Raw genomic sequence first — 22,571 nt, forward strand, 5'->3', positions numbered from 1 at the left:
TAACTCATTAATATAGCTGCGTATGTTACCAACAAAAAGAAATAAAGAAAGAAAAAGAAGACAAAAAATTATCTGAGAAATTGTTCGCGCTTATATATGTATATATGTGTGTTTACATGTATATATAGATACTTTCTCAACGTATGAAGAAAGAAGTTTATTCTACTCGTATATAAGTATCTTGTAAATATATATTTAGAAAACTGTTTCTTCACTTCTGCTTGTTTTAAAACTGCCACTGCTACGTACAAGTGAAATGTTTCAAATCTACTAAATTATGAAATATTTTATATTTGTTTATAATATTAAAAAATACACACAAAAAAAATTGATTATTCAAACGTTAGAAAATTGAACATAAATATTTTTACGTAATAACAGTTTCTCCTAATTAACGCATCTCTCTCTCCATACGTTCGGAACTAATAAGTTAATCTTCTTTTGCACGTAAGAGAGAAGACTTTGAATTGAAGGAAAAGTCCCTTTCGGCGTTTGATCGAGCGATGACCTCGATTGACCCGCCGATCCGTCACGGCTCTTCTCCTTAAACGCGAAGAAATTCTCTCTTCTCTTTCTTTCTCTCTCTCTCTCTCTCTCTCTCTCTTTCTTAAATAGTACTTTCTCAGTCGCGTACAATTAGCCGGTTAAAGTGCAAGATCGTAGGGATCGCACGTCACGTGTGGAAGCTAATGTCAGACTAATACAAGAGGCCTAACGTTTACTCCCCCACCTCCACCGCCACCCCCCGTCGTCTTTCGTCTAATCCTTTTTTTGTAGACTTCCTTTACTCGCGATTCCCTTTCCCTTTGCAAGAAAAAGGAAGAAGGGTTAGTTTCACGAGCGTGCGTAGTCGAGCACTAAGATAATACCACAGGAGACGACAACACGCGTGTTTCGCTAATGGAATGGCCTTCGGGCCGCAACCCGAACGATTCGTTTTCGTCGCGTCATCTCTACGCGGAATTTTGATTAATTACGACTACAGCTTGGCTTTAGTGGTAGTAAATAATTACTTTCCTATACACGATCCTCTATATACATTTTACTCATTATATATATATATACTCTTTTAACTCATTTACCTACCAACAATATTATATTAATACGTAATCCCAGTAATATAATTGTTGTTGTATTATCTTTTTTATTTCACTCTTCTTTTTTTAATGGCATGTCATTAAAAGCTTTTAAGGGTTTTATATGTTCAATCTTGAGTCTAATTTAAAATTCATTAAGACAACGCGAATTGATGTGCATCTATTTATTTATTTACTTCCCTACTTACTGAACTAACTTTATCAGAAATTTTCTAAAATTAGAATTTTAATTATGTACATTTTTAATTAAAACCGATTACGTGTATCATTTATCGTTATCTCGAACAAAATAACACACACACACACACATATTTATATATATACTTTTTTTAATTTTTCAAATAACAACATCCACACATAGCGCATCTTTTTCTTCGATCTCAGTAGCACGTTATAAAGATTACAAGGTATCATTACACCACTCCTGTTGACTATAAATCCACGTATTATGGAATAGGGAAAGACGACGCTATCGTTCCATAGATTACGTTACCAGACAACAGGGAAACAATCCTGAATAAAGTTTCCTAGCGTTTGCTGTCGATGAACTCTTATCCTTCCCTTCTTTCTTTCCCTTCTCTCTCTTTTTCTGTTACATAGTCACCACCACACAAAGTAGAAAGGTGGAGAGAATACTTCCTTACGTAGACCCTGGCTCATAAATAAGAAGCTTTCTCATAGGCGAAAAAGACAGCGCACGAAAGCTCGATACACCTAATTTACGAGCCCTTAAGGTGCCTCGAGTATATCATTAGCGTCGATAGAACGTTTTCTATCTCTGTTTTTCTCTTTTACTTTTACCAACTTTCTCTCTCTCTCTCTTTCTTTAGTAGTCGGCGTGACAACACTTCAGAAGATACTCGTGCATCGTCTATGGTTGTGCGTAAACGTTATTGTGCACCTTGTGTGTGCGAATAAAGAAAGGCAAGGGCGAGGTTGACCTTTAATTAAGTCGACGTCCAATCAAGGGACACCTACGCATCGTTGAACGTTCTCGCTACTATACAATTCGCCTTCACAATGTGGCTCTAACGTTATAATGTAATAACCACACACTTTGCTCCCGTTTCTATATACTACAAGTGCATTTCCATTGATTAACTTTCGATTTAAATTCTAAACGATAAGTTAAAAGTACGAACTATCTTTTATTAATCTAAATAAGTGCATATTATTAAGTGTTTGATAAAATTGTCAATATGTGTTTTTCTATCCAATCGAATGATAAGAAGTAATCGTGTTAATACGAATGATTACAAAAAAAAAAAAATTATTACGAAACTAAATGTAATAGTTTGAATGGTTTGAATCAATATGAAAATTTTGTTCTAATTTTTAAAATAGAAACAAAAAGAAAGAAAGCAATATTCTATTGGGAATTCTACAACACAATGTGAAAACGTACGTGAAATAAGACGAGTAATAAACTGAATGGTATTCACAATCAGTTTATGTTTCTCGCTTTAGCTTCCCGGTTACAACCTCGACCAAGATTGCTTTCTTCAGAGAAAGAGAGAAAGAGAAGTCGTAGAAACGATACTGGCCGTTATTTTCACACCGTATCGAGAAAGAAAAAACAGAAATAATGTAAGAAGAAAAAGAAAGAGAAGATTCCTTTTCGCCAAGAACAGTCGCGATTAGCGATATCCACAAAAGAGAGGATTATGCGCTCGACTGTGGTATACCTATCGACGTTCCTATGTGTTTCGTTCCTGTAAACGTTAAAACGCGCCCCCGCGCGACGCATAGTAATGCGTATCGGTTAGTATCAAATATACTCGGTGTTTAAGAAAAACATATAGAAATGCACTTTCTCATTCAAATTATCGAATTATTCAAAAATTTAACACATAACATTTTTACATAATTTAAATTAAATATCTTTGCACATCTGTTAGAAATCTTATAAAGTTTAAATGATTAATTGTAAAAATTAGTAAAAAAAAGATTTGAAACAATAGGTGTAGTTAGTTTTTGTACATTGAAAACCAATGTACAAAAATAATTAAAATTAATGACAGAAATATACTATTGTTTTGGTAACACCGAGTATGTGACTCGTGCATATATCGAGAACGAGGAGATAACGTTAGCGGTGCTGGTATTACGGTTCGCCTACGAGGGCTACCATACGTGAGATAGAGTTGCGCGCGCGTGTGCGAGCGCATGCATTATCTATCGCCTTGTATAAACGCATGACTATATATATATATCTATATATATGTATATGTATATGTATATGCACGAGTATATGTTGAAAATATAGGCTGGTGCGCATATATACGACGTATATTATACAGATATATACAGTGTACCTATGTATATATTAAACCGATTCTCGGGAAGGCATTTAAGCAAAGCAACCACCTGCTGTTAGCCCGATGCCCCGCACGAAGTATCTTTTTCTCTCTGCTGCCTTCTTTTTCCTTCTATCATCTTCTTCTTCTCCATATTTTTCTTTTTCATTTTTTTTTATTTCATTTCTTTTCGTTCTTTTTGTTATTTCGACCTGTCTCGTATTCGAACTTATTACAGCATCGCACGGTTTCTGGACCGTTGGACAGGCCAGAATTTCTAGTTATGCAAGCCAAAAAAGCAGAGGGACCGGTATCAAGGTCATACTAAACATGTCCACTTCTCTTCCGCGATATATATATATATATATATATATATATATATATATATATATATATATATATATATATACATAATATATTTTATCAAACTTTTACTTTTTGTTAGTTAAAAAAGAAACAAAATGATAATCGAGATTGAATTGGTTTGTAGAATTGATAACGATCTTAGTAGGTTTTAAATGAAGTTGTAATGATACACATCGAATGAGATAAATAGAAAGAGAAAATGGTTATATGGAAAATATGTAATAAGAAGAAATAATAGAACATTCGTTGGACCAAGGTAACTAATTACTAACAGGTGGCTAATCACTCGTTACCGCTCGCGTTTTCTAGCATTCATGGAAGATCCTTGATAAGGAGTTGAACGTAGACGTATAAATAGATGGCTTGGGCGATGGGCGATATGAGATGAGGGGTGAGAGGATTACTTACTAACCAATGCGAATGAGTGAAAGAGTGAAAGAAAGAAAGAAAGAAAGAGAGAGATAGAAAGATGTAAAGTCGTTTGCTTGCGAATAGGTAAGAAGAGGTATGGACGGACGGACGGACGGACGGGTGGACTGACCTGAACGATGAGTCGGAAGATGTATCTTTCTTTTTCTTTCTATTTCTCTTTCTTTCTACCTTTATTTATCTTTTTATCTTTTTATCCTTGAATAAGCTAGTAAAAGAACATAAGGATTCTTCTCTACCGAGTCCTACCGAGTAGAACGCGGAAATGCAGGAGTATCTTCCACGATGGATAGATAATCCTTGATTGGACATCGGTTTAATTAAAACTCGACTTCGACCTAGACGCGTGATATTCCTTCTTCTTATCTCTACAAATATATATATATATATATATATATATATATGTATCGTGAATGGGACCGAAATTGTGTATAACTTCACCAAAGTATTTGGAATCTTGACATTTTACCATTTTAGGTTTTTTACGGTAATACATATATATGTATATTATTTCTTACGTTACAGTTTTAACAAGACTTTAAGGATAATTACTGATTAATTAATTATCGAGAATTTAAAGTATCCCCTTATTTAGTAATACTTGAATATAAATCTGTAATTGAGTGTGATTGTGAAAGTTGACAGCAAGAGACGAATGGCATTGTACATTCGTCGGATTCGTAAGGTTCAATTTTAGATTGCAAGCTAAGTTGATTTTTCTTTTTTCTTCTTCTTCTTCTTCTTTTCCTGTTCTTTTCTAGTCTTTTTTTTTCTATGGAATATTCGTTATCTAACCAACCGGTACGATCGCTTAAATGCTCCGATAATTTGTTGACTACGACGACGTGCGTACGTACGTGATTGCGTTTGTGCCTATGTACCTTAAGCTTATGTTATATACATACTCTCTCAGTTAGGATATATTCAGAAACGATTTCGCAACAACGTCTTAGAACTCTAAAGACGTATGTGGGAAATGAGCTGAACGTTTCTCGCTGACAGAATAAGCATTAGAACGCGGACAAACCAGCGCATTAGAATGATATGTCTCTTGGCTTGAGAATAAAGCTATTTTCATTGTCGTGACACCTTATAAAGGTGCATCGATCACGTCAAAATAAACCTTTGTCGTATACAACAACTCCAAGTTGCTCGATGTTCTTTGATAATTTGCATTTATATCGCTTTTACTTCGATATATTAACTTCGTATTTATTCTATATAATGAAACTAAGAAACATATTTTATTTACGATATTTATTGTTATTTTTATTTGATTTTCTATATCAAAATTCTAAAAGTTAAAAATTATAATTTAAAATTCTTTAGATAGGTGTCATCTTAAAATTTGTTTACTTTAAAACCACGCAAATCTCGATATTTTTATTTCAGATATTTAATTTAATTTTTTTTGTAACTATCTATTATATATATATATAGATATAATAATATTTATAGTAAACTCTAATAATAAATAATATCTATAATAAATATAATAATAAATAAATTAATAAATTAATATTTAATAAATAAATATAAATAAATATCCATATAATAAACTCTATAATAAATAATATAATAAACTAATATTAGATATATATATATATATATATAATAAAAATAAAATTTGAAGAAACGTTTTCTAATTGAATATCATTTAAAAGAAATGCTTTTCACTTTCGAATTCCTTTAAGGAAGTACCGCGATATAAGTTCTGGTTTAATAAGTCGCATTTCAAATTTAATTCCTCCCTCGAGCATCCTTTTTCTGCGATTTCTTTCGTTTGAGAGCGCGATACATCGGCTTTTCGTCGGTTGAATCCGCGCGTACGCTCGTATAATTTACGACGTTCGATGAAATTCCAATTTCCAAGGGAGAGAGAGGAGAGACCGCAGGCACCTGTCGTCTATCGTGCGAGCCTTTCGTGATATACCGCATCTCCGATATGTTCAACGAATACTTACTTATAATATATGTACGCTTACTATTATATACATACTTATTATATACAGGGTGTTCAAAAAAAACCCATTCAATGTTATATACTGTATACCGTATATTATAAATATCGAGTAGTTTTTTTTTCGAACATCTTGTATATAATAATTATTTTAATATAAGTAGAATGCATTAGAGTATTTAAATAATTGTTAATTTATCAAAAGGAATGTTTATTGTTACCTGAAAACACCATGTATATGATCGGAGTATCGTCCTCTTCGAAATTCACTTTCAGACTGACATCTTGGTCTTCTGTCAAAATTCTTTTATTAGGTGTTGTTTATATGACTTTCCAAATGTTGAGCATGTGTGCAATGGTAATAATATTTCCTGTAAAGAGAAATTATGATTATAACGTTTTGATTTTAGTATTTTTATGAAGAAATGTTAATACAAATACACATTACTTTAAATAATTATAAGATTAGAAAATTCTCAATGATCGAGTGACTCTCATAAAGTATAATTAATTACTTTAAATTCTTTACTTTTTACCCACTAGGTTAACTGGTAAATCATCATGAAATATAAATTTTCCTATCATCCAGTAAATCTCCTATTTATCTATCTTTCTAAAATAAGAAATAGCAGAGTTAAGTTTAACCTGGTTACTAGTATAGTTTATTTTTAAGAGAACGGGTAGTTGAAAGTGGGTTGACTACATTAACGTAACCAAACGTACCATGACCGTTCAAATGACCGTATTTTAATTTGATATTAAAATTTTTTTATTTTACTTTACGAATATTCAAACTATAATGTTAGTTTATTACTATTAAAAAATAAAAGAAAACATTTTCTTAAAGTAAACAGATTTTTGTTGCATTCATAGATTATATAGAGAAAAAAGTTTCGTTTTAAAAAATCAAAGTTCACCTAAAACCGGTTAGTGTAAAATTATTAATAATCGATCACCTGCACGTCGAATCGTCTTGAATTTGTTAAGAGAATGTCAAGGCAAAATGATCGTTGTTGATTTTCGAGCCTCGAACAACGCATTTATTCGGTTTATAAACGTTAATGTAGGTACTTGACCGTTACGTCACGCACTTAAGTTGGAATTCTACGTTGGTGTATGTCCCTCTTGCTTCCTCTCCTCTCTTTCTCTTTCACTTTGCGGTACGTGTGTAATACGACTCTCTGTGTCGAGAACAATACTAGCAATTCAGGTCGGACCTCTCTCTTGCTTCAGCCTCCCGTGTAATATCGTGTATGCTCCAGCAAACAGCATTTCATATTCCGACCGTGAAAACACGCTCAACTCTTTCCTTTTTATTTATTGGAAAAAGAAAAAAAAGAAGAAAATAAATCGTTCCCTCGTAACAATGATGAAACGAACGACAATGTTTTTGTGTTCAAAGAAAAATCATTTAAAAAATTGTTCAGTAGTTACAATAATTATAAGACTGCAATGAGAGCTTTTGGAAAGAATAAATAAAAATATGAATTAAAAAACAATCAAATACGGAAGGTAAAAATTTGTAAGCAACGAGATTGAACATATTATTATTTTTTGTTAAAAAAGTTGAGGATGGGTCGTCTAATGGTATTTTTAAATTGGACGATTTTATTTGATGGATAAATTGGTTGAAACAATAATGCCCGGTGTCGAGTTAATCCAGGTACGTTCGATACAATAATCATTACGTACTTAACACGTTCCCAAGCCGTTCAAGTTGAGTCCAATAAAGTTTTCACTTGGACAGAGGACCGAAAGAAAGATCGTGGATTCGAAGAGAGCCAGAGTAGATCGAGGAGATCTCGAGCGTCGGCTTTTGCTCTTTTCTCAAGCCTTTTTTTCTTTCTCGTACATACGTACGATGCAATAGGTACACGCACGCACGTACCGGGCGTAATCTGTTTCTCTCGCGGCACCGATGCAGGTCCACGAGTAAGTATGCAAGAGTATGCACCGATCGGAGCACCGATTTACACCGACGGTTCAAAGCGTGGAACGGTTTTGTACAAGGCGCGCTGATCGTAATTGAAGATCCGAGGGATACACAACGTCGTCGCGGAATGAATATGCGAATCACATTCTCCCTCTCTCTCTCTCTCTCTCTTTCTTACTCTTTTTTTTTTGCATACATGCGTATACCAGTATTTGTGTATTTGCTTTAGTGCGTGAGAGAGAAAGTGCGTTCCGCGTGTGAATGAAAGCTACGAGTGAGTGAGTATACAAGTATGTTTGTTTGTATATCTATATATATATATATATGTATATACCTATGTACGTATGTCTTCTTCGTGTAACCCGAACTTAAAACCGCTTTGAGTTTCTGTTTCTTTTCTTCTTGCTCATCCTTCCTTCTTTTTCTTTGCAATTTTCTGCATCTCTCTTTTCCTTTCGTTTATCTATCCACCCTTCCATCTCTGTCTTACATGCTCTGCCCCAAGAGTACCTTTGCCAGCGTCGTTTGCCATCTGTAAACCGATGGTCATCGGCAGGAATGCGTGTCGATGGCACGTGCGACTTCCAACCAACGTTTTCTAGCTTCTTTCTCGATCCTTACTATTTTCCTTACCTACTCTGAGTTTGTTCAAACACACCAAGAAAATCCAATTACAATTCGGTTGCATTTTATGCAATTCTTTCGATTTTGTCAAATTTTGTGCCAAGTTAAAAATAGGTGAAATCTTTTGTTTTTTTTATTTTTTTATTTCACGAAGAAAAAGAAGGTGAAGAAGAAACAAACATGGCAGAGAGTACAAACGTACGAACGATAAGACTTCGCGCGCGCGCGCGCGCGAATTTATTTATATCTCAAAGATTAAATTCAAAGTGATGAAGATTTTTTTCTGAAGTTTTGCATTCTTAACGGTTTTAACTCTTTTAAAGATGTCTCTCGAAATTTAATTGCACGTTTAACGCTAGGGCGTAACAGGTGGTGATACTTACGACGTTGTAAAAAGTTTCCTCTCTCTCTTTCTCTCTCTCTTTCGGTGATATAGAAGCACCTCAAATGAAAGTGAAACGTTAGCCCGAAATTATGGTGGTAGAGATGGGAATTAAAAACGACGTTGACATTGAGTATGAATTATTAATACTTGGGAGACGAAACAGAGTGAGAGTGAGAGAGAGAGAGAGAGAGAGAGAGAGAGGATGATGATGATGATGATTCGAACCATCCAAGGCTTATGGCCAACTTTCATTCTTCTATCTTTCTCTTTTATTCTCTCTTTCATTCTTTATGAATCTTCATATAAATAAAAAAAAAAATGATTCGTTGACAAAACTACATCGACGTAGATTTTTTTGTATTTTTTTTTTTTTTTTTAAGTCCTTGTTGTTGTTCTTCTTCTTCCTTCCATTTTACTTCGTCTACCTTTCTTTTTACTCTTCTCTACGGCAATTAACGTACGACGAACGTGAGTTGAATTGGAGAACGGTCCTTCTCGAGAAGAGAGAGAAAGAAAGAGAATAAAATCGCTTTTCCCCTAGAGAGAGAGAAAGAATACGCTTAGGTACCAATCGGATAAAAGGAAAAAGTTGTCTTGTCTAGTATTGTAATCAAGAGTCTCATGCAAAAAGATTTACATTCGTTCGATTTATATGAGAATACGATGAGAATTCTACTAAATTCGTTTTAATTATTTAACATATAATTTTGATAAATATTTGTAAGAGATTTGAATCTTTTGATTCGAAGGGTTACTCTCAGTTATTACTTGGTTTAACACATTTACACATATCGAATATATATATATATATATATAATTGTTTTATATGTGTAAAAGAAGAACAGTATTTGATAATAATATTCATAATTATATTTAATTATTATTTTTATTTATTTTATATTTCTGAAAAGTTTGTAAGTCCGTTATAACGAGACTTGATCAAGTGCACGCGTACTTTGCGAAAATTCAAAGTCGATTTTCTCGAAAACAAAGCTTCAAACGAAAAATTTTTATTCTATATTTACCAATTTATTTTTTCTTGTAGAATCACCCCCTTTTCGCTTGTACCACCAGTTATCGATCACCCTGTATATATTAAATATAATTAGAAATATATATTATAATTTTGTTTTTGAATTTAATTAATTAATATAAACATTACATTATTTTACATATTAACAAACATGTATATATGCTTTGATAGACCACTGATAATTTTTACCAAACACATTTATGAATCAATAGCACTCTAAGGGTTAAAAATGAATGTTAATGTTAAACATACTAATATAAGTAAGTAAAGAAATATCAACAAATATAATCGAAGAAATAAATATATAAAAAGTAGAGGATAATTCAAAGGAAAGTAATCAAAGGACTAACGATCTCTCTCGTATTCACATTTACAGTATGGTTCTTCATCGAGTAGTTTCTGCGTGGGTAAGGAAAAGGGTATCGTGGTACTTTAACGCGCGGGGGGCCTCGTACCATCGAGAAAGGCCCGCATTCGTTCTTGCAAACCATTGGAATACGTTGGAAACGGCGAGGTTTCGCTATCAGATATTCGTTACTCACATCGAGTCCTCACCCCCTCTCCTCCTTTCTCTCTCTTTTCATTTCTCCTTTTTCTATATCTTTCTCTTTCTCTTTCTCTCTGTTGGAAGTCCAGGTTTTGCCTGCATCACGAACATAGTACCTTCCTTCGTTTCCTTTACGATCTGCACATGTGTTTCGTTTGTATCCAGGCATGTAACGTATGGGTCTTTCGTTATTTATCATACAACCATTGCCACCGATTTCCAATCGGTATCTTAATATATATATATATATATATATATATATATATATATCATTTTATATGTAACTAAAAATTTCTATAATTCTTACCAACAATTTTGTTCAATCATTATTCGAACGAAGAAGATCGAATGATCGATGATTTGAAAGAAATCTTTGGTGCTCTCAATGTAAATATCAAGATTTCTGGTGAAGTATTTTTGGTATTATGATTAGTATGATTAATGAGCAGGGAATATATTTTTTTAATAGCTCGTGACAATCTTAAGATTTCAAATAGAAATGTTCAAAATAACAATAGATTTTCATTAGAAATTTTCGCTGACATCTCAGGTGACTTGGTGGATGTATTCGCAGCTGCAAGCAGTGGTTGCACCACGGGAATGCATCTGGAGAGGTATAAGGCGAGAGAAAAAGGATGATGAAGAGAAGAGAGAGAGAGAGAGAGAGAGAGAGAAAGATGGTTCACATCTTGCTTTTACCAACGCGTCTCATGATGCTGCAGCCCGTTGCTGCCAAGGCATCGGCCGAAAAACCATAACCGTGGATAATGTCCGAGAGGATCGTGAAGGAGGACCTGGCCGTTAATGGGGAGAACGAAAAAGAGAGAGAGAGAGAGCGAGGGAGGGCAGTAGAGTGACTGCTACCCATATTCCGAGGAGCGGAGGGCCATGCCAACTTTTTGCGACTGCATTTCACTTGCACTTGACTAAACTCATTTGTCAACGGTGTCGTATGCAACCCCTCTCCTCCACCTTCTTTAAATTTCTTTTTATTTTATTTTTATTTCTTATTCGCGTCGTATTCGCGTACCTATATTTATTTATTTATTTATTTTTCATTTTTTCCTCTAAGTGGAATCTTAAATGAGAATAATTTTCTTTTTTTAAGGATAATTTCTTCTTATCGGTGGAATCTTACGTGAGAACAATTTTTGTTTCGTTTTTTTTTTTTTAGGATAACGCAAGGATACGATTTAGTACTTTGAATAAATGAATAATTATTTTAACGATTGATATAAAAAATGTAGAAAAAATTGTTGAAAATATACAAAATGTTGAAACGATCTCGTTATTTTGTTTCATTTTCAATTTGTTTGATTGTTACTTTGAATAAATTAATAATTGTTTAGTGAAATATTTCAAATGTAGTAGTAGGAAGGAGTAGTAAAAGATATAATTCGCAAATAAGGATCGTCAACGATCGAATGAAGGTAATTAAAGCGGTCTCGCTTTAGCGTTGGCGGAATACCGCAGACATCCTTGCTTGGGCAACATTTTCAAGGAGAACGGCGGGAGTGTCTCTCTCTCTCTCTTATTCTTTATCTTGCATGGGAAGCGGTTATAGGTAAGAAGAAAGAATAAGGTCTTGGCGTGTCATCGAGGAAATTAAATTAATTCCGACCCGGACCTTGTCCTTTTTCACGACCGATCATCTCTTTATATATATATATATATATATATATATATATATATATTCTTCTTTCAAGATTCCTAACTTGCTCATAAGAGTTATGGTCACGAGTTTTTCGTCCTCTATTATTATCACGATGAAAAATAAGGAAAAAGAGAGAGAGAGGGAGAGATAAATCTAGAATCTTACGTTGAAAAATGATACGATCGAGAAAAACTTTTTCAAAGCATACTCATATTATGTGTATGTGTTGCATGTATAATAATAATAGTTGTTGTGAGTGTACTATGGTTAATGTTTGTTTTTGTATTCAATGATTTAGCACTGTGTAAGAGTGTAAAAGATTTTTTTTGATCTTCATTCTCTTTCATTCCCTTCGATTTCCTTCGCCTCGATGCCCTTTTTCTTCTTCATCATCATCTCGTTGAGAAAACTTTTTTACCAATACTCACCTTCCACCAAACTGACCTGCGATACCGTGGAGTTAACGTTAACCGGTCTTTCGTTGGTACGTTCGTTCGTTCGTTTTCTCCTTGGTATCCGTTCTTCGGGTACGGGTACGGGTACGATGCGGTACCGAGACGAAAGGTAGGCGAGACCGATTCGAGAACAAGGCACGAGCAAACATACCAAGAGAGAGAGAGAGAGAGAGAGAGAGAAAGAGAAAGAGAGAGAAAGAGAACAGAGGTTAGGTTTGAATGAAAGGCCAGTTTATCCTAAGTCAAAAGGGAGAGGCACGTGCAGGTGGAGAAAGAGAGATAGGATAAGTATAGAAGTAAATGGGGGAGAGGGACAAAGGGTTAAATGCGTATAAGAGAGAACGTGCCGAACGTGGAAAAAAGGTGCCGCACTCTTGATTTTATTGCCATTAAAGGAACACCGCCAGGTTTATTAGTCCTCCGATTCGTAGAAATTACTGGGAGTGAAGGAAGGCTTAGTTAGACTGTTTTTTTTTGTCACTCCTATAAATAAGCGATCTAATTATCTTCACCTATCGAGCGTATATATGCGTTTTGTAGTGTACATTGCTGAGATATCACTCGGACCTAGGTTGTTCTATTTTTTATCTTTGTTTTTAGATCAAATATTTGCTTCTTATGATCTTTTATTTTTGAGTATTGTACACGTTGAAAAATTTAGAATTAACCAAGATAAAGAAAAGGAGTTTACGTTTACTCGACGAATGATCCTCCAAATTTTCCCAAGAAAAGAAACGAGGCGTATCCGAAGAAGGAGGGATCCTTTGTTCAGCTATAATATTCTGCAAATTACGCTGGCAGCATGGTTAAATGGAGAATAGAAAGAGAGAGAGAGAGAGAGAGAGATCATTCTCAAACCGACCGCCTCTGGTTACGAAACCGCGAAGTCTTAGGGAAGAGAGAGAGAGAGAGAGAGAGAGAGAGAGAGAGGAGAGAGAGAAGAAGGCGTGTTCCACCTTTTAAGGCGAACCAACTGGCCCAGTCTCTGGACTTTTGATCTCGTTTTCTTTTTTCTTTGCTTTCTTCTTATCTACCCTACGTTTTTATTCTTCTTTTTATTTCGTTGAGAAAATTTCACGATATCGATGATTCATTTTTTAATCATGAAGGAAATGAAAACAAACATAACAACTGTACATATTATAATACTCTAACTGTAAATTATTAGAAAGAATATGTCACCACTTCTGTGAGGTCCTACCAATGTTTTGGGTTGACCTGTCAAAAAAAACCTAAAAGGGAGAAATAGAGAAAAGGAAATCTCTTGGTTTGTTCTCTCATCGTCATCGTCGCCCCGTTGTTACGCGTGCTGGCTCCGTATCTTTTCTTTATCTTTTTTTTTTTTTTTATTTTTCTTTTACCCTGTTTTGTTCTTTTTTTTTCTATTTATTTTGCTCTCCCTTTTTTTTCTCATCCATCCATCCAAGCGTCCATCCACGAGGATTGAATGCTGGCTTCGTTCGTGTTGGTTCCTTGAAAGAAGAGGAGAGAGACCTAGGTTCAGAGATTTCGGTAGAGAAAAAAAGGAAAAAAAGAAAAAAAGGGACACAGAGATGGTTTGGGGGTCCGGAGGGGTAGTGGTGGGGGTTATGGGAGGTTCCAAGAGAGAGAGAGAGAGAGAGAGAACGAGGGTTACCTGGACGAGACCTAGAAGAGGGCAAGGAAACTGGTCGGATGCGCGGAATGAAATGGAGAAGAGCTTGGAGAAGGGAAAGGGGAGAAAGGGAACGGGGTTGGGTTGAGTCGAAGAGGTAAGAAGGGAACGAGAAGAGGGAGGAGAAACGAGGCTTCGGGAGGAGAGTGAGGCGACCGGCATTCCACGGGGCCCGTATTAATTATACCAGCCTCTCTGCCTGATGCTGCAAGAGTTAGAGCGAGAACTCTAAACTCTTTTTCTTCTTCGTCTCTTCTTCTGCTTCATCTTCTTCGACTTCGACTACTCTTCGTTCGTCTTACCACTACGTTCAACTCAGACTACTTTTCTCATCTACTTTAACGTTTGGAACGGAGCTTAATGACGATTCGTTACTGTTTTAACAATGGATTTTTATCGTTCGTTCAAATATACCCCGAGTACCATATCAAATATTTTCACATATATATATATATTATCAAAAAATAATATAGAAAAATATTAGGTTAGCAACTAAGTCATTGCGGATATTGTTTTATACCTAATTTTTTTTTTTATAGCGAAGATCAGAAATTTGATGAACATGGCATTGCCTGATTGATGGTAAAAGGCTATCAACAAAAATAAACTTATATTTTTAAGCATAAAATTTGGAATTTTCATTCTTATTTAAAATCCGCAATTACTTAGTTGCCAACCTAATATAATATTATACATTTTGTCGAAGATTTTGTTTGAGATTTCTTTTATTTTTTATCTTTTTTGTCCTCTTTGTTGAATATACTTTTAAGGGTTTCGAGAAGAAAATGTTTTGTTAAGTTCGAGGGGTTTCTTCTTGGAGACGTATCGACAAATATACGTTGAGGTTGTTTTAGAAAAGGTTCAGTCGGCGAGAATAAGATACACAGTTAGCAGGCTCACAGTATAGGCTGATGTTAAGCGGTAGAGAAATAGAGGAAGGGAATGAGGAGAAGGTTGAGGTAAAGGTAGAAGAAAAAGAGATAGAGAAGAGTGCCAGGTACTCTCCTGCAAGGTGAAACAAGGATAGAAAGTAAATTACCTCCTCAGCACTCCTCTAGGATGGGTGTGCAGGGGTATACTATATCGGGCCATGTAGAAGAAGGACGAGGGATAGTGGATAGGATGTGGTGCCGAGTTCCTTAGGTAGTAGAAAAGAAAAGAGGAGACGGAAGGCTAGTGAAATTGCATCGCTAAAATCCCAGTCACGGGTTGGGACCCGTTTAAAAAATTCCTTCTTCCCTTCGAAGACCCTTTTTTCGTGGCTCATCTCACTTTCTTTTCTTAAGAGACCTCTCTAAGTTTGTGTTCTTAAAGAATATATCTTTTTTTCTTTTTTTATTCAAACTCATTGGCCCGTTATAAACCTTCGATTGGGTAATTCCAACTAAAGTAGGATATTTTTTTTTTATTATTATTATCATGTCTTTCATCATAATCGTCTTTTGGATGTAATAAATCTTTTGAGAGCCTACCTAAGTTATAAGCGGAAGTTCACGGTTGAACTGTTTAAAGGTTCTCTCTTCTTTCTTTCTCTAATAGTATCTTACAAAATTCTAGCGACACCCGTTATATGACGTCATTTGCATCCAGCTCAACGACGAGAGATATCCTATAGGATGCAAGTACGCTACGTTTATATACTTACTCTCTTGCCTACAATGAGCCAACCTCTGAAGAACATATATATATATACACATACATGTATATATGCACCTTCGGTATTCGCGAATATAATTTATCGAACATTAGCATAAGCTTGCGTTTCTCGTCTCCTCCGTTAACGGTGATTTCAAAGGGAGGCAACTATCGTGGGACGTCCTATCGTTCAAAGGAAACAAATAAACAAAAAAATATTAAATAAAAAAGAAAAACAAAAAATTTGGTTGGTGTCTTTTCTTTATATTTTCCTTAAATGTTTTCTTTTTTTTTTTTAACAGATATATTATAACTCTTGTGAGAGAAGTTCTTCAACGTCTAAATTTTAATCCCTTTTTTTGGGAAACAAAATTACGATCGTTCGTTAGCATATTATTAACTCATTAAAAAAAAATTAAAGTACGAATAGCTAATCTCTCGTAGAAGAATTTACAATCGTAAATGTCCGAATAATTTTTCCAAATTGATGATCTCTAATCCGATTAGAATCATTACTTACTAAATACATACATAGATACATATACTACACATACATATATACACGTCTCTATTCAGTTGTTCAGAAAATGATAAAAAAAAAAAAATTAAATTATTCCAAGGCAATACTTTCATAATTAAATAAAAAAAAAAAACAAACAAATATTGAATAAAAATATTTGTGCAAACATGGGTCGCGTACTTTTCGTGCCACCCAAAATTTCTAAGGGATTTAAAATCTTTTCATGTATCGTGACAAAAGAATCCTACAAGGATTTATACTTCTATTCTAGCTTTTAAAAACGTGTTTGTGGTTAGAAGAAGAAAAACAACAATAACAATAAATAATCTTTTCAATGCAAATTAAGGATTAAAGGATTTTAGATTTGAATCTCGGATTCTATGATTTTGCCAGCAAGGAAATGAAATCGTTCTGTTCTCGTAAGAAGAGACGAGACGAGTCCATCTTGTCGTGCATCTGCGAGGTGAATGTTGCTGCCGCCACTGCTGTCCCCGTATGCGGTTCCCGTATGCGGTATCCGCGTGCAGTAGCGTTGCGTGCACGCTATGTGCACGAGGAGAACGAGCAAGAGACGACTCGGTATGCTTTCGAGTGCTCCTGCACTCCTCCTTCCTATCTTTTAGCTTCTTTTCCTTCTGGAAGGAAGAAAGGAAGGAATATGAAGAAAGAAAAGAAGCTAAAAGATAGGAAGAAAGAAAGGAAGGAAGCAAGGAAAGAAAGAAGGAAGAAAGAAAAGAGTTGGCGGTAGCCACGCGAACGCTTCAGGCAAATTCTCTTCTCTCTCTCTCTCTTTTTCTCTCTTTCTTATTCTCTTCTTCTTCTTCTTCTTCTTCTTCTTCTTCTTCTTCTTCTTCTTCTTCTTCTTCTTCTTCTTCTTCTTCTTCTTCTTCTTCTTCTTCTTCTTCCATTTTACCCATACGTCCTTTTAATGTCAGTCCGTACTCTCCTTCTTCTTCATTTTTTTCTTTTTTCTTCGAATTAAACGACCTTGAATTACATTCAGTTGCCACAAAAAGTTGTTCGAATTTTTTTTTTTTAAATTCAAATTATTTTTTCTTTTTTTTCACAGTTTAATTAAATTAATTCTTTTCACTCGAGTGGTAATTTTCGTTCAAGTGTCAATCCACTTATACGTAAAAAAAACTGCTCTTTTTTTATATATATACCATGTGTGTAAATATTAATTTACTCGAGTGCAAAAAGGGATTAATTAATCGACCATTGAAACTACACCGCTAGTGTTTTACAAACTAATCGTTCGTGTGTTAGTCCACTTATACGTAAAAAAAAACTGTTCTTCTTTTATACACACATAATATATATATATATATATATATATATATATATATATATATATATGTTTGTAAATATTTTAACAACAAATTATTTATGGGTGCACAAAACCGATTGTCGAAACTACACCGTGCTATTGTTTTACAAACTAAATTAGAATATTTCTTTCAAATTCGTTTTATATTCAATTAAAACGACTAAAAAGTAATTGTACGATATATCGAAGATATAATTTATTGAAGAATATTTCTCATGAAGTATAATAAAAGCTAAAGAAGATAGTGGAAGGTGGGACGATGATGTGGGGAGGAAGGAATTGGGAGAAGTAAGAAGTAGGAGGTTTGAGATGAGAGTGCGAGAAAGAGAAAGAGAAAGAGAAAGAGAAAGAGAAAGAGAAAGAGAAAGAGAAAGAGAAAGAGAAAGAAAGAGATAGAGAATGAGAGTTGTAAATCAAAACTTACAATAGTTACCGTTCAACCAGGATCCGGACTTTACGGCAGTCATTCGTCGCATTATCCTAATGTATCCTGACAGCACGGCAAGTCGACGAAGCTTAAAAAAGGGGTCGAGGAATCTTGGGGTTAGCGTCCACGAAGCATAGAACGAGAAAAAGAACAGAACACGGGGGACACAAGAGAAAGAAAGAAAGAAAGAAAGAAAGAAAGAAAGAAAGAAAGAAAGAAAGAAAGAAAGAAAGAAAGAAAGAAAGAGAGACATAAAAAGATAACACACCAAAAAACGAAAAAGAGAGAGAGAGAGAGAGAGAGAGACTGGGGTTTTGAGAGAGAGCAAATCTCGCGCGTTCCTTTGTGAAAAATCGAAAAACAAATTAGAACGCGCTACGTCGACGGCCTAGTCACGGACGGACAATTTATCAAAAATTAATTATCCATTAGGCTACGGATCGGGTAGAAAAGTGTAGCTTTGTTGAACACAATGGTATCCTCGGTCAGGTATAACGGAGGAGGAAGAGAAGAGAAGAATGAAGGAAAAAAAAAGGAGGAAGATGCAGAGCTAAAGCAATTCTAGGCAGAGAAGGATGAGGTGGTGTTAGGGGGAGGGCGGGGTGAAAAGGGAGGGTTAGAAGGAGGGATACAAAAAATCGTCTACGCCTTGAAACATCCTGTCCTCCTCTCGCCATCTTATATTATCGTGCTTGGTTCTTTTTTTTTTCTTTTTCTAATTTCCTTTTTTTGTTCCTTCAAACTTTCCTCTTTCAAAATGATTTTAACGTAGCTCTCGTGGTTTGAAAAAAATTAGAAGAAGATATGAAGATATTTTGTTTTATGAAGATATTTTTAAAAATATTTAAAACAAATCCTTTGTCTATATTAACCCTTTGGGTACATTTGACGAATGAGACTCGTCATCTGCTTACTTGGGCGAAGTTACGGTGAACGTGTCTGACTCGTCATCTGAATTGAAGAAGCTTTTATAAAATATATAAATATATGAATATTTCTATTTAGTTTCATTTATATATTTATTTATATTTTGTAATAGAAATGTTTTTGCAATATATTTATATTACCAATATAAATGTTATAATTATATATAATTTATAAATATATTTATAAATTATATAAATATAAAATTTATAAATTATATGTATAATTATATTTTTATTATAATATAAATATATATTTTTATATACTATATAAAATCTCTATAAATTATATATATATATATTATATCACCAATAGAAATATATTCCAAATAAAATCTATTACTTTTATATATTAATCCATATAGCAACAAATTAAATCTATTATATATGCATCAAAATTTTCAAATATTTCAGTACTCAAGGGGTAAATGTTTAATTCTATTACAGATTAGTATTAGAAACCCTTAGAGACTGACTCATCATCATAAGGGATGTTATTTAAGAAAGAGTAAAGTTAAGAATCGAGCTATGTAGTCGGAGTCTTGAGAGTACGAAGGAGTTCGAGGATGCTTGACCTCGTGGGTCAAGAATTCCCGAAAAGAAGGTGATCTGTGGAGTAGTGTTAGTGGTGAGAAAGAAATGTAAGAGAGAAGAAAGATAAAAAAAAAGAATGAGAAAGAGAGAGAGAAAGAGAAAGAAAGGTAGTAAGAGATTGAAAGGGAGACGTGGTAGACTTACGATCGTTTTTCGACGTCCTGAATGCGAGCTCTGTTAGGATTCTACGCTTTAGCAGATCATGTTAAATCGTAGAATTAGCCCCTGTCCCTTTTTCCTCGTTCCGGACGCGACGCGGCATAACTTACGGTATTTATCTCGTAAACCCTGGCTCTCCCTCTCTCTCTCTCTCTCTCTCTTTTTCTCCCACCCTGACCCTCGGGCCTTATTTATAACTGTCGACAGGTTCACACTGCGTTCAAGACTCTCTTTCTCTCTCTTTCTATCTTTCTTTTTGTATGTGGTTCTTTTTCTTGAGTTAGACTCATACGTAAGGTTTGAATAAAGAAGATGCTTACATTTATTTTATTATTTGTTATTTGTCTTTTTATTCATCTTCTTCTACTTAGATGAGTATGATGAGAAGCGATCGTTCGATGATCCCGATAACTCGATTCGTGGTGCAACCTGTCTCGATCATTTTTTTCCACTCGACTAAACGTTGTTTATGCTTGTTTGGATATTGCGAGTATCGATACGACGAGGAGGAGAAGGAGGAAAAAAAAGAGGAGGTGGAAGATGACAAAATTTTATTCTAAATTTCAATTGGAATAGAAAAGAGTAAAGTCATGTTAATAATGACTGTTAGGTTTTATTTCTTTTAGTTAGGTTAAACTATAAAAAGATACTTATTATAGTTTAGCATAATAAAATAAATATTCACATAATGTTAAAAACAATTTAGATATTAGACAGTATTGATGAAACATAAATGTCAAAGTTTTAGTGTTAATAAATTGAATAGAATTTAACATAAAATGTAGGTTAAAAAGGGATGGTTACTTCTGGGTTAAGTTAAAGAATTTGGATAAATTTTGGTCAGAACTACCCACGTGATAATAGAAAAAAAAATAGTAATATAGAAAGTAGTCATTTTCGATGAAACATAAACGTCCCTTTTACGGTAATAAACATCTGTCTTGGTCCTTCTTTTCAGTTACTAGAATTATGTTACTCGAAGACGAGGAGAGCGATAATGTTTCTCATGTACGCGGGACATTTACGAGCATCACAGTCCGTCGATCTTAGATCACGGAACAAGGGACCTAGGTGTGTCTCCTTATCCAGATATTATCGTGCTGGATTGTGAGACAGCACACAGTGCCGCATTTTTCGAATTTACGTTTCAACGCAACTTTCGTGTAGGTCGTCGAATGAACCAACGAACGAACGAACGAACGAACGAACGAACGAACGAACGAACGATTCTCTTCGTTGTTATTTTTTCATTAAAGGATAACGTTACACCAACTATTCTCTAGCGCCTTAGATGTAATACCTTTCGTATTACGTTAGATTTCACTTAGAATAACATACGAGCTACCGCTAAAACCACTTTCCATAGCTTCGGTTCTCGATACCAATGAACAAAAAAAAGATAAACAAAAGTACGAAACCACTAACTGCTAGTAAAAGATAATCTTTTGTTTTTATTTTGTTGATCGAGTTGAACATTATCGTCACCTACCAAGGACATACATACACACACATCTAAAGTCTTTCATAAATTCTCTAAAAGAAATCGAGTACACAGTGCTTTTAAATTGTACGTAATGTAATTAAACTCTTGCGTAGGTTGAATTTCACGAGAATCGACTTTCCTTTCTGGCAAAACTTGACAAGTAATTGAAGATGTCGATATAAAGAAAAATTGACAAAAAAGATAAGATGGGAAAGGAAGATTAGAAGTGGTCCCAGAAACCCTCTAAATCTCTCTCTCTCTCTCATTCTCTATCTCCCTTTTGGGTTTACAACGGAGGGCTGGTAATTTTTTTACGCGAAAATTTAATTAGATCGTCCGATGGGAGCCCCGGCTCGATTTGAAATTACTTTTACGAGATCTCTGCTTCCTTTTTTCCAGTTCGCAGGAGTGCACGGCACCAACACCGGCACCAGCACCAGCACCGGCACCGGCATCGGCGCCGTAATTAAAGCTAGGCGAGCCGCGAGACCGCCTTCTCTTTCTCTCTTTCTGACTACTTTCGTGCCTTCTCTTTAGGGCCGACGCCCTCTCGTCCTCTAACCCTCGTCCCCACTCCAAGTTTCACCTCCTCCTCATCTGTTGGTCGTTCTCTCTCACTCTCGATATCTTAATTGCCCGTCTGCCGAGATATTTTCGCGAATCGCAAATTTATGGACCAGCCCCTTAGCGGATCGCGCGCTAACGACGTACTCTCCGTGCGAGTACGTACGAGAAGGAGTCTTCTCTTACTACTCCTGAGTAAAAAAGATAGAGAAAGACAGAGAGATTGAGAGAAAGAAGAAGAAGAAGAAGAAGAAGAAGAAGAAGAAGACGTTTATGCTTTGGAACGAGAGTGGAAGAAAGAGGACAGAAACGTAATCGTCGATCTCTCGCTGCGAGAGAATCATTTCGTTATTTTTCGTGAACCTTCTTCTCGCACACACTTTATACTCATTCCATTCTCTTGCATATTCGTTTTCTACTTTACCGAGTTTGATACAATGTAAATGACGACGATGACAACTACAACGATGACTACAGTGATTACTACTTTTTATGGGATTAA

At 34.8% G+C, this 22,571-nt stretch overlaps 1 long non-coding RNA gene across 1 annotated transcript in view; it reads right to left on the reverse strand.

Moving 5' to 3' along the window:
- The window catches only part of LOC107066251 (uncharacterized), a 32,104-nt gene extending 23,923 nt beyond the window's left edge, over positions 1-8,181 (reverse strand). The window contains exons 1-3 of the long non-coding RNA XR_016177354.1: positions 7,842-8,181; positions 7,106-7,458; positions 6,371-6,520 (exon numbers count right to left, since the gene is read on the reverse strand). This is a non-coding gene — a long non-coding RNA (uncharacterized LOC107066251). The remainder of the gene's footprint in view (positions 1-6,370; positions 6,521-7,105; positions 7,459-7,841) is intronic.
- Positions 8,182-22,571: the final 14,390 nt, after the last annotated feature.

Source organism: Polistes dominula, unplaced genomic scaffold (assembly GCF_049000335.1).
Source record: "Polistes dominula isolate Pdom_NZ unplaced genomic scaffold, Pdom_raw_medaka contig_16, whole genome shotgun sequence".
NCBI lineage: Eukaryota > Metazoa > Arthropoda > Insecta > Hymenoptera > Vespidae > Polistes > Polistes dominula.